Genomic DNA, 9,404 nt, shown 5'->3' with positions numbered 1-9,404 from the left:
GCCTTCTGACACCATGTATCTAGTCTGTGTTGGCTGACTGTTGGGCCTTCATTCCAACCTCTCCCGTCACTGTGGATTATATTTATATCCATCTCATAAAACTGTGACGCCTCCGCTCTGCTGACGAAGCCATCTAGCCTCTAAATCATTGCAATTTGAACCCTCTGGTAAACCTGGATAAGTGTAATATTACCGAATACATTAAAATACTTTTTTCCTAATCGGGTGTAGACTTGTTATTGCTTGTGTAGCAGATGGGGAGCTGAAACTCAGTCCCCAGCCTGCAGTGTCTCCACTTGTGCTGCTGAACTGTTCGCTTTTTGGTGGTGCGACTGGTCAAGACTCTTCAGGAGGTCATGTATTTGTGAGATGGAGGTCATTTGTTTGTGAGATAGAGGTCATGTGTTTGTGAGATAGAGGTCATGTGTTTGTGAGATAGAGGTCATGTGTTTGTGAGATAGAGGACATGTGTTTGTGAGATAGAGGTCATGTGTTTGTGAGATAGAGGTCATGTGTTTGTGAGATAGAGGTCATGTGTTTGTGAGATAGAGGTCATGTGTTTGTGAGATAGAGGTCCTGAGTTTGTGAGATAGAGGTCCTGAGTTTGTGAGATAGAGGTCATGTGTTTGTGAGATAGAGGTCCTGAGTTTGTGAGATAGAGGTCATGTGTTTGTGAGATAGAGGTCATGTGTTTGTGAGATAGAGGTAATGTGTTTGTGAGATAGAGATCATGTGTTTGTGAGATAGAGGTCATGTGTTTGTGAGATAGAGGTCATGTGTTTGTGAGATAGAGGTCCTGTGTTTGTGAGATAGAGGTTATGTATTTGTGAGATAGAGGTCATGTGTTTGTGAGATAGAGGTCATGTGTTTGTGAGATAGAGGTTATGTATTTGTGAGATAGAGGTCATGTGTTTGTGAGATAGAGGTCATGTGTTTGTGAGATAGAGGTCATGTGTTTGTGAGATAGAGGTCCTGTGTTTGTGAGATAGAGGTCATGTGTTTGTGAGATAGAGGTCATGTGTTTGTGAGATAGAGGTAATGTGTTTGTGAGATAGAGATCATGTGTTTGTGAGATAGAGGTCATGTGTTTGTGAGATAGAGGTCATGTGTTTGTGAGATAGAGGTCCTGTGTTTGTGAGATAGAGGTCATGTGTTTGTGAGATAGAGGTCCTGTGTTTGTGAGCTAGAGGTCCTGTGTTTGTGAGATAGAGGTCATGTGTTTATGAGATAGAGGTCATGTGTTTGTGAGATAGAGGTCATGTGTTTGTGAGATAGAGGTCATGTGTTTGTGAGATAGAGGTCCTGAGTTTGAGCCTCGGTATGTTCCGAATAAGGAGGAAGTGGTGATCGCTAAGCAAGCAGCATGACGTCCTTTACACTTGGTTCAAGTGAACATTGACAGCACAATTTAATACAAATATTCTGTTGCACAAGTGAATCTTATCCCCACACACAGTGAGAAAGACGGTTGGGGAAACAAAGAAATATCCAAGGGCCGAAAGTTGGAGAATAACAGAACTTGGTCGCGTCTTCGGGTCACCAAGTCTCCAAATCTACAATGAGACGTCCATGCCGATAGGCTCTTTGGAAGGGTTGCCAGGAAAAATGAAATGCTGTTTGGCCTCGCCCACCAGTAGTGGGTCTGGTGTTGAAAGAAAGATGCATATGCAGAACAGAACCTCATACCTACTGTTCAATGTGGTAGTACTACCATACCCTGTTGAAAGAAAGTTAAATATTTTGTCTTGCCCATTCCCTCTCTGAATGGCACACGTACACTGTCCATGTCACAAGGCTTAACATTCTTATTTAACCTGTCTCCTCCCCTTCATCTACACCGATTGAAGTGGATTTAACAAGTGACATCAATAAGGGATTATAACTTTCACCTGGTCAGTCTGTTGTGGAAAGAGCACGTGTTCCTAATGTTTTGTAGACTCAATGTATATGTTATGTACTACCAGTATATTATACTTACAACATGCATTAAGTGGCAAATATCAACACACTAGGCTCGTCCATACTGTGAAGGAATGATCTAATGAAGGCTATGGGGAACGTGCATCAAGATGGCAGAATAGATGTCACATCAATGTTTCAGCTCCATCCACAGAGTTTTATTCTACGGTCTGTGACATGGTTCAATGTGCCAATATTCTGAGTCTGAAAAGACGATTCTCTTCCTCAATAGTGTGCAGGGAATTCATACTAGATGAAAAGCCTGAATGAGTATGACATCCTGGCATTGTAAAGTATAACTGCATTAATCTAACTGCACTGTCCAATTTACAGTAGCTATTACAGTGAAATAATACCATGATATTGTTTGAAGAGAGTGCACAATTTTGAATATGAAAACTTATTAATAAGTTATTAATTCTTGATACAACATTTTGAACAGAAATGCAATGGTTCCTTGGATCAGTCTAAAACGTTGCACATACAACATTCACATTTCCACAAACTTCAAAGTGTTTCCTTTCAAATGCTACCAAGAATATGCATATCCTTGCTTCAGGGCCTGAGCTACAGGCAGTTAGATTTGGGTATGTAATTTTAGGCGAATATTGAAAAAAAGGGGCGTATCCTTAAGAGGTTTTAAGTAACATAAATTACAAACAATCAATTCAATGTAATGCAACAAAGGTAATTCAGCCCTGAAAGGCAATCATTTCTGGCAGGCATGGGACACAGTTAAAAGGCAATAATCATACAGTTAAGATAAACATTTTGAAAGATGTTCCATTGTGTTTCCTTCTAAACACACGTATCTACTGCAGTGATCCCTCTACAGAGCACACACACACACCACACACACACAAGTCCATAAATACTTCCTGCCAGACAGCCCAGGGGAAGCCCTTGCTGAGTACAGCCGTTGATCCCCAATTTCCTAAAACACTCACACACGTCGTCTATAAATATGCTAGTCAAACAACTGTCAGGGAAAGCCCTCACTACATGCCAACTTAACAACAGTCAGGGTGGAGAGGTTAACTGTGGTATTATTAACTGTTTGTTTTGGTAATGCTTTAGGCTCCTCCCATTCCTCCATGCTTTAGACTCCTCCGATTCCTCCATGCTTTAGACTCCTCCGATTCCTCAATGCTTTAGGCTCCTCCGATTCCCCAATGCTTTAGACTCCTCCGATTCCCCAATGCTTTAGACTCCTCCGATTCCCCAAATGCTTTAGGCTCCTGCGATTCCCCAGTGCTTTAGGCTCCTCCGATTCCCCAATGCTTTAGGCTCCTCCGATTCCTCAATGCTTTAGACTCCTCCGATTCCCCAAATGCTTTAGGCTCCTGCGATTCCCCAGTGCTTTAGGCTCCTGCGATTCCCCAGTGCTTTAGGCTCCTCCGATTCCTCAATGCTTTAGGCTCCTCCTATTCCCCAATGCTTTAGACTCCTCTGATTCCCAATGCTTTAGGCTCCTCCTATTCCCCAATGCTTTAGACTCCTCTGATTCCCCAATGCTTTAGACTCCTCCGATTCCTCAATGCTTTAGACTCCTCCGATTCCCCAGTGCTTTAGGCTCCTGCGATTCCCCAGTGCTTTAGGCTCCTCCTATTCCCCAATGCTTTAGGCTCCTCCTATTCCCCAATGCTTTAGTCTCCTCTGATTCCCCAATGCTTTAGACTCCTCTGATTCCCTGCCAGGATCTCTTTCAGGCACCTCCACTAACCTTTGCAGTGGCAGGCAAAAGAAAGGCCCCTTGTGTAGCGTTTTCTAGTCTGGGCATTTAGCGCCCTCTATTGGAGAAGAGTTATACTAAATGTTGTTTGGAGATTTGCAATAATTAGCAAGGCCAATGAGGCGGCTCATGTTCATTCATTAAGGCATGCAACAAAAACATATTAAAAATATTTTGCACTTGAAAACAAAACATTAACCCTTCGCCTACAATTTCCGTGGAAATCTAACATGAAACGAATAATCAAAATCCGTCAATTTAAGCTAGAGATATTTTATCTTTTTTTTTGTTGCATGGGCTGCATGTGTCAATCCAACGCATCCTCCGATATCGCCATTCCGCATCTGCTGTGAAAACTGTTAGATCTCGAGCGATGTTTGTCAGACCATGAGACTTCCCGAACACAATGGCGTTTTCCGTCAACAAACCTCACAAGACTCGTCTGAAGTCGGTGCAGCCTCTTTTTCCAACTTCTGTCTGTAGCGTGAGAACGGTTTGGGCTTCACTTATATGACCCCTCTGTGGACAGATGTGTTCTCTGTTTTGCTCTATGATGCCCACAAGCCTCACAAGACTCGTCTGAAGGTCCCCGGTACCAGTTTTAAAATAATAATGTGTTATGGAGATAGGCACTAAACTAAACTAAGGGAATAAATTGTGTACTAGAGGGTAACTAGCAACGTCTATTTGCTGTCACAAAAAAAGCAACGTTTGGAGAAAAAAAATTATATATAGATGAATGTCAAGACAAACTATAAAGGGAAATAAATGGCTACAGTTTTCTTTTTAAGTTATTTAATGAAATGTTTTTAGGAAAGGGGTGTTTTTTATGTGCCAGGTTAACTGCCCCTCTCTTAACAAGTGGATGAACTATCTTAAGGCTTTCTTACTTGCATATTTAAGAAACAGCTATAGATCTAACATTGGAATATATCTACAACTTTTTCAAAATGTGAAAAGATTTGATCAACTTACCACAAAGTCATTTTAATGAAATATCTCCAAAAGTTGTGATGAGACAAAGGACATGTTTGTTGAGTAAGAGCAGTGGAAGCCAGGGAAAGTGTTGGGAATTTTTTTATGGTGACATCTTGTGGTCTTAAAGTGAATTTCCTGATCTTTCTTATATCTCTCATATATAGGACAGACACTTCAGAAACAAACACATTTTAGATTATTGGGCGGGATTATTTGTTGTTCCATTTTGTGAATCTGTTATTGAACATGTTTCAATTGAATAATAGCAGTAATACCAAATTCAATGTTTCATCCAATAATTTTCCTTTATATTTTTTTGATACAGGATCGGTTGCCCTTCCACGGGATGGTTGAGCTAACGAAGGCTAATGCGATTAGCATGTGGTTGTAAGTAACAAGAACATTTCCCAGGACATAGACATGTCTGGTATTGGCAGAAAGTTAAAATTCTTGTTCATCTAACTGCACTGTCACATTAACAGTAGCTATTACAATTAAATAATACCATGATATTGTTTGAGGAGAGTTCACAATTTTGAACAATGAAAGTTATTAATAAACAAATTAGGCAGATTTGGGAAGTCATACAACAAAATACAATGCTTCATTGGATCAGTCTAAAACTTTGCACATACACTGATGCCATCCAGTGGACAAAATCTAAATTGCACCTGGGCTGGAATAATACATTATGACGTTTCTCTTGCATTTCAAAGATGATGGTACATAAAAAATACAAAAGAACGGTTGTTTTCTCTTTGTATTATCTTTTACCAGATCTCTTGTGTTATATTCTACTACATTCATTTCATATTTCCACAAGCGTCAAAGTGTTTCCTTTCAAATGGTACCAAGAATATGCATATCCTTGCTTCAGGGCCTGAGCTACAGTCAGTTAGATTTGGGTATGTCATTTTAGGCGAACATTTAAAAAAAGGCGTTAATCCTCTATGGGATCTGTGTCCCCCCACGGGACGGTTGAGATAACGTGCACTAATGTGATTAGCATGATGTTGTAAGTAACAAGAACATTTCCCAAAACATAGACATGTCTTATATGACCAGAACGCTTAAATTATTGTTAACCTAACTACACTGTCCAATTTACAGTAGCTATTTCAGTGAAAATAATACCAGGCTATTGTTGGAGGAGAATGCACAACAACAAAACACTTTTATCATGGCAACTGGTTTGATACATTCACCTCTGAAGGTTTATAATAGTCTTACATTCTGTAATCTTGTGCTGATATGTCATCCTGAGGTTCCCAGAGTTAAAATGTAGCATGGTTTTGTTCGATAAAGTCCATTTTTATATTCAAATGTAGGAACTGGGTTCTACAGTTTCAGCCCCATACAGTGTCAATCTAAAACTTTGCACATACACTGCTGCCATCTCGTGGCCCAAATCTAAATTGCGCCTAGACTCCAAAGTGTAACAATGGCTTTTCTCTTGCATTTCAAAAATGATGGAACATCTTTTACCAGATCTAATGTGTTATATTCGCCTACATTTATTTCACAATTCCACAGACTTCAAAGTGTTTTATTTCAAATGGTATCAATAATATTTATATTTTAACGAGGCTAATCTGAAAACAAGGCTCCCTAAATTTGATCAGCATATCGATTGCGCCACCCGGACTGGCAAAACCCTGGATCATTGTTATTCTATCTTCCGCGACGCATATAAGGCCATCCCCTGCCCTCCTTTCGGAAAAGCTGACCACGACACCATTTTGTTGCTCCCAGCCTATAGACAGAAACTAAAACAGGAAGCACCCGTGCTCAGGTCTGGTCAACGCTGGTCCGACCAATCGGATTCCACGCTTCAAGAATGCTTCGATCACGTGGTCTGGGATATGTTCCGCATAGCGTCGAACAACAACATTGATGAATATGCTGATTCGGTGAGCGAGTTTATTACCAAGTGCATCGGTGATGTTGCACCCACAGCGTCTATTAAAACATTTCCCAACCAGAAACCGTGGATTGATGGCAGCATTCGCGCAAAACTGAAAGCTCAAACCACTGATTTTAACTTGTGGTGACAGGGGGCAGTATTTTCACGTCCGGATTAAATGCATGCCCAAATTCAACTGCCTGCTACTTATCCCCAGAAGATAAGATATGCATATTATTAGTAGATTGGGATAGAAATCACTGATGTTTCTAAAACTGTTTGAATCATGTCTGTGAGTATATCAGAACTTATTTAGCAGGCGAAACCCCAAGGACAAACCATTCAGATTTTTGTTTTTTGAGGTCACTCTCTTTTCAATGGATTTTCATTGGGAATCCAGATTTCTTAATGACCTTCTTGCAGTTCCTACCGCTTCCACTGGATGTCATCAGTCTTTAGAAATTGGTTGAGGTTTTTCCTTTGTGTAAGGAAGAAGTAGCCCTGTTCAGAACGAGGGTCACTTGAAGTGTACTGTTAGATACATGCGCGTGACCAGAAAGCTAGCTACAGTTTGTTTTCCTCCGGTATTGAACACAGATCATCTCATCTTCAATTGTAGTGATTATTTACGTAAAAAAATACCTAAAGTTATATTACAAAAGTCGTTTGAAATGTTTTGGCAAAGTTTACAGATGGCTGGATGGTTCCGACCTAGAATATGTGGACATCTATAAGTACCTAGGTGTCTGGCTAGACTGTAAACCCTCCTTCCAGACTCATATCAAACATCTCCAATCTAAAATCAAATCTAGAGTCGGCTTTCTATTCCGCAACAAAGCCTCCTTCACTCACTCCGCCAAACTTACCCTAGTAAAACTGACTATCCTACCGATACTCGACTCCGGCGATGTCATCTACAAAATAGCTTCCAAAACTCTACTCAGCAAACTGGATGCAGTTTATCACAGTGCCATCCGTTTAGTTACTAAAGCACTTTATACCACCCACCACTGCGACCTGTATGCTCTAGTCGGCTGGCCCTCGCTACATATTCGTCGCCAGACCCACTGGCTCCAGGTCATCTACAAGTCCATGCTAGGTAAAGCTCCGCCTTATCTCAGTTCACTGGTCACGATGGCAACACTCACCCGTAGCACGCGCTCCAGCAGGTGTATCTCGCTGATCATCCTTAAAGCCAACACCTCATTTGGCCGTCTTTCCTTCCAGTTCTCTGCTGCCTGTGACTGGAACGAATTGCAAAAATCGCTGAAGTTGGAGACTTTTATCTCCCTCACCAACTTTAAACATCTGCTATCTGAGCAGCTAACCGATCGCTGCAGCTGTACATTGTCCGTCAGTAAATAGCCCACCCAATTTACCTACCTCATCTCCATACTGTTTTTATTTATTTACTTTTCTGCTCTTTTGCACACCAGTATCTCTACCTGCACATGACCATCTGATCATTTATCACTCCAGTGTTAATCTGCTAAATTGTAATTATTCGCCTACCTCCTCATGCCTTTTGCACACAATGTATATAGACTCTTTTTTCTTTTTTTTCTACTGTGTTATTGACTTGTTTATTGTTTACTCCATGTGTAACTCTGTGTTGTCTGTTCACACTGCTATGCTTTATCTTGGCCAGGTCGCAGTTGTAAATGAGAACTTGTTCTCAACTAGCCTACCTGGTTAAATAAAGGTGTTCTCAACTAGCCTACCTGGTTAAATAAAGGTGAAATAAAAAAAGACAAAAAATAAAACAGGTAACTTGAGATATTTAGTCACGTTGCTCAAGTTGGAACCGGTGTTTTTCTGGATCGAATGCCCCAAATAAATGGAAATTTTGGATATATTTCGACGGAATTAATCGAACAAAAGGACCATTTGTGATGTTTATTGGACATATTGGAGTGCTAACAGAATAAGCTCATCAAAGGTAAGGCATGAATTATATTTTAATTTCTGCGTTTTGTGTCGAGCCTGCAGGGTTGAAAAATGCTTTTCTTTCTTTGTTTACTACGATGTTATCCTCAGAAAGTAGCATCTTTTGCTTTCGCTGGATTCACAACAAGTGTAGCTTTAATTTGCAATCTTGCATGTGTGATTTAATGAAAGTTTGATTTTTAAAGTAATTTATTTGAATTTTGCGCTCTGCATTTTCCCTGTCTTTTGGCCAGGTGGGACGCTAGTGTCCCACATATCCCAGAGAGGTTTTAATCAGGGCAAGGTGACCGGAAACATAACCGAATACAAACAGTGTAGATATTCCCTCCTCAAGGCAATCGAACAAGCTAAGCGTCAGTATAGAGACAAAGTGGAGTCGCAATTCAACGGCTCAGACACGAGAGGTATGTGGCAGGGTCTACAGTCAATCACGGACTACAAAAGAAAAACCAGCCCGTCGCGGACCACGATGTCTTGCTCCCAGACAAACTAAACAACTTCTTTGCTCGCTTTGTGGACAATACAGTGCCACTGACACGGCCCACTACCAAAACCTGCGGGCTCTCCTTCATTGCAGCTAACGTGAGTAAAACATGTTAAACGTGTTAACCCTCGCTAGGCTGCAGGCCCAGACAGCATCCCCAGCCTCGTCCTCAGAGCATGCGCAGACCAGCTGGCTGGTGTGTTTACGGACATATTCAATCAATCCTTATCCCAGTCTGCTGTTCCCACATGCTTCAAGAGGGCCACCATTGTTCCTGTTCCCAAGAAAGCTAAGGTAACTGAGCTAAATGACTACTGCCCCGTAGCACTCTTTTCCGTCATCATGAAGTGCTTTGAGAGACGAATCAAGGACCATATCACCTCCATCCTATCTGACACCCT

The sequence above is a fragment of the Oncorhynchus clarkii genome, chromosome 13 (genome assembly GCF_045791955.1).
Source record: "Oncorhynchus clarkii lewisi isolate Uvic-CL-2024 chromosome 13, UVic_Ocla_1.0, whole genome shotgun sequence".
Taxonomy (NCBI): Eukaryota; Metazoa; Chordata; class Actinopteri; order Salmoniformes; family Salmonidae; genus Oncorhynchus; species Oncorhynchus clarkii.
Note: the sequence above shows the minus strand (reverse complement) of the source record.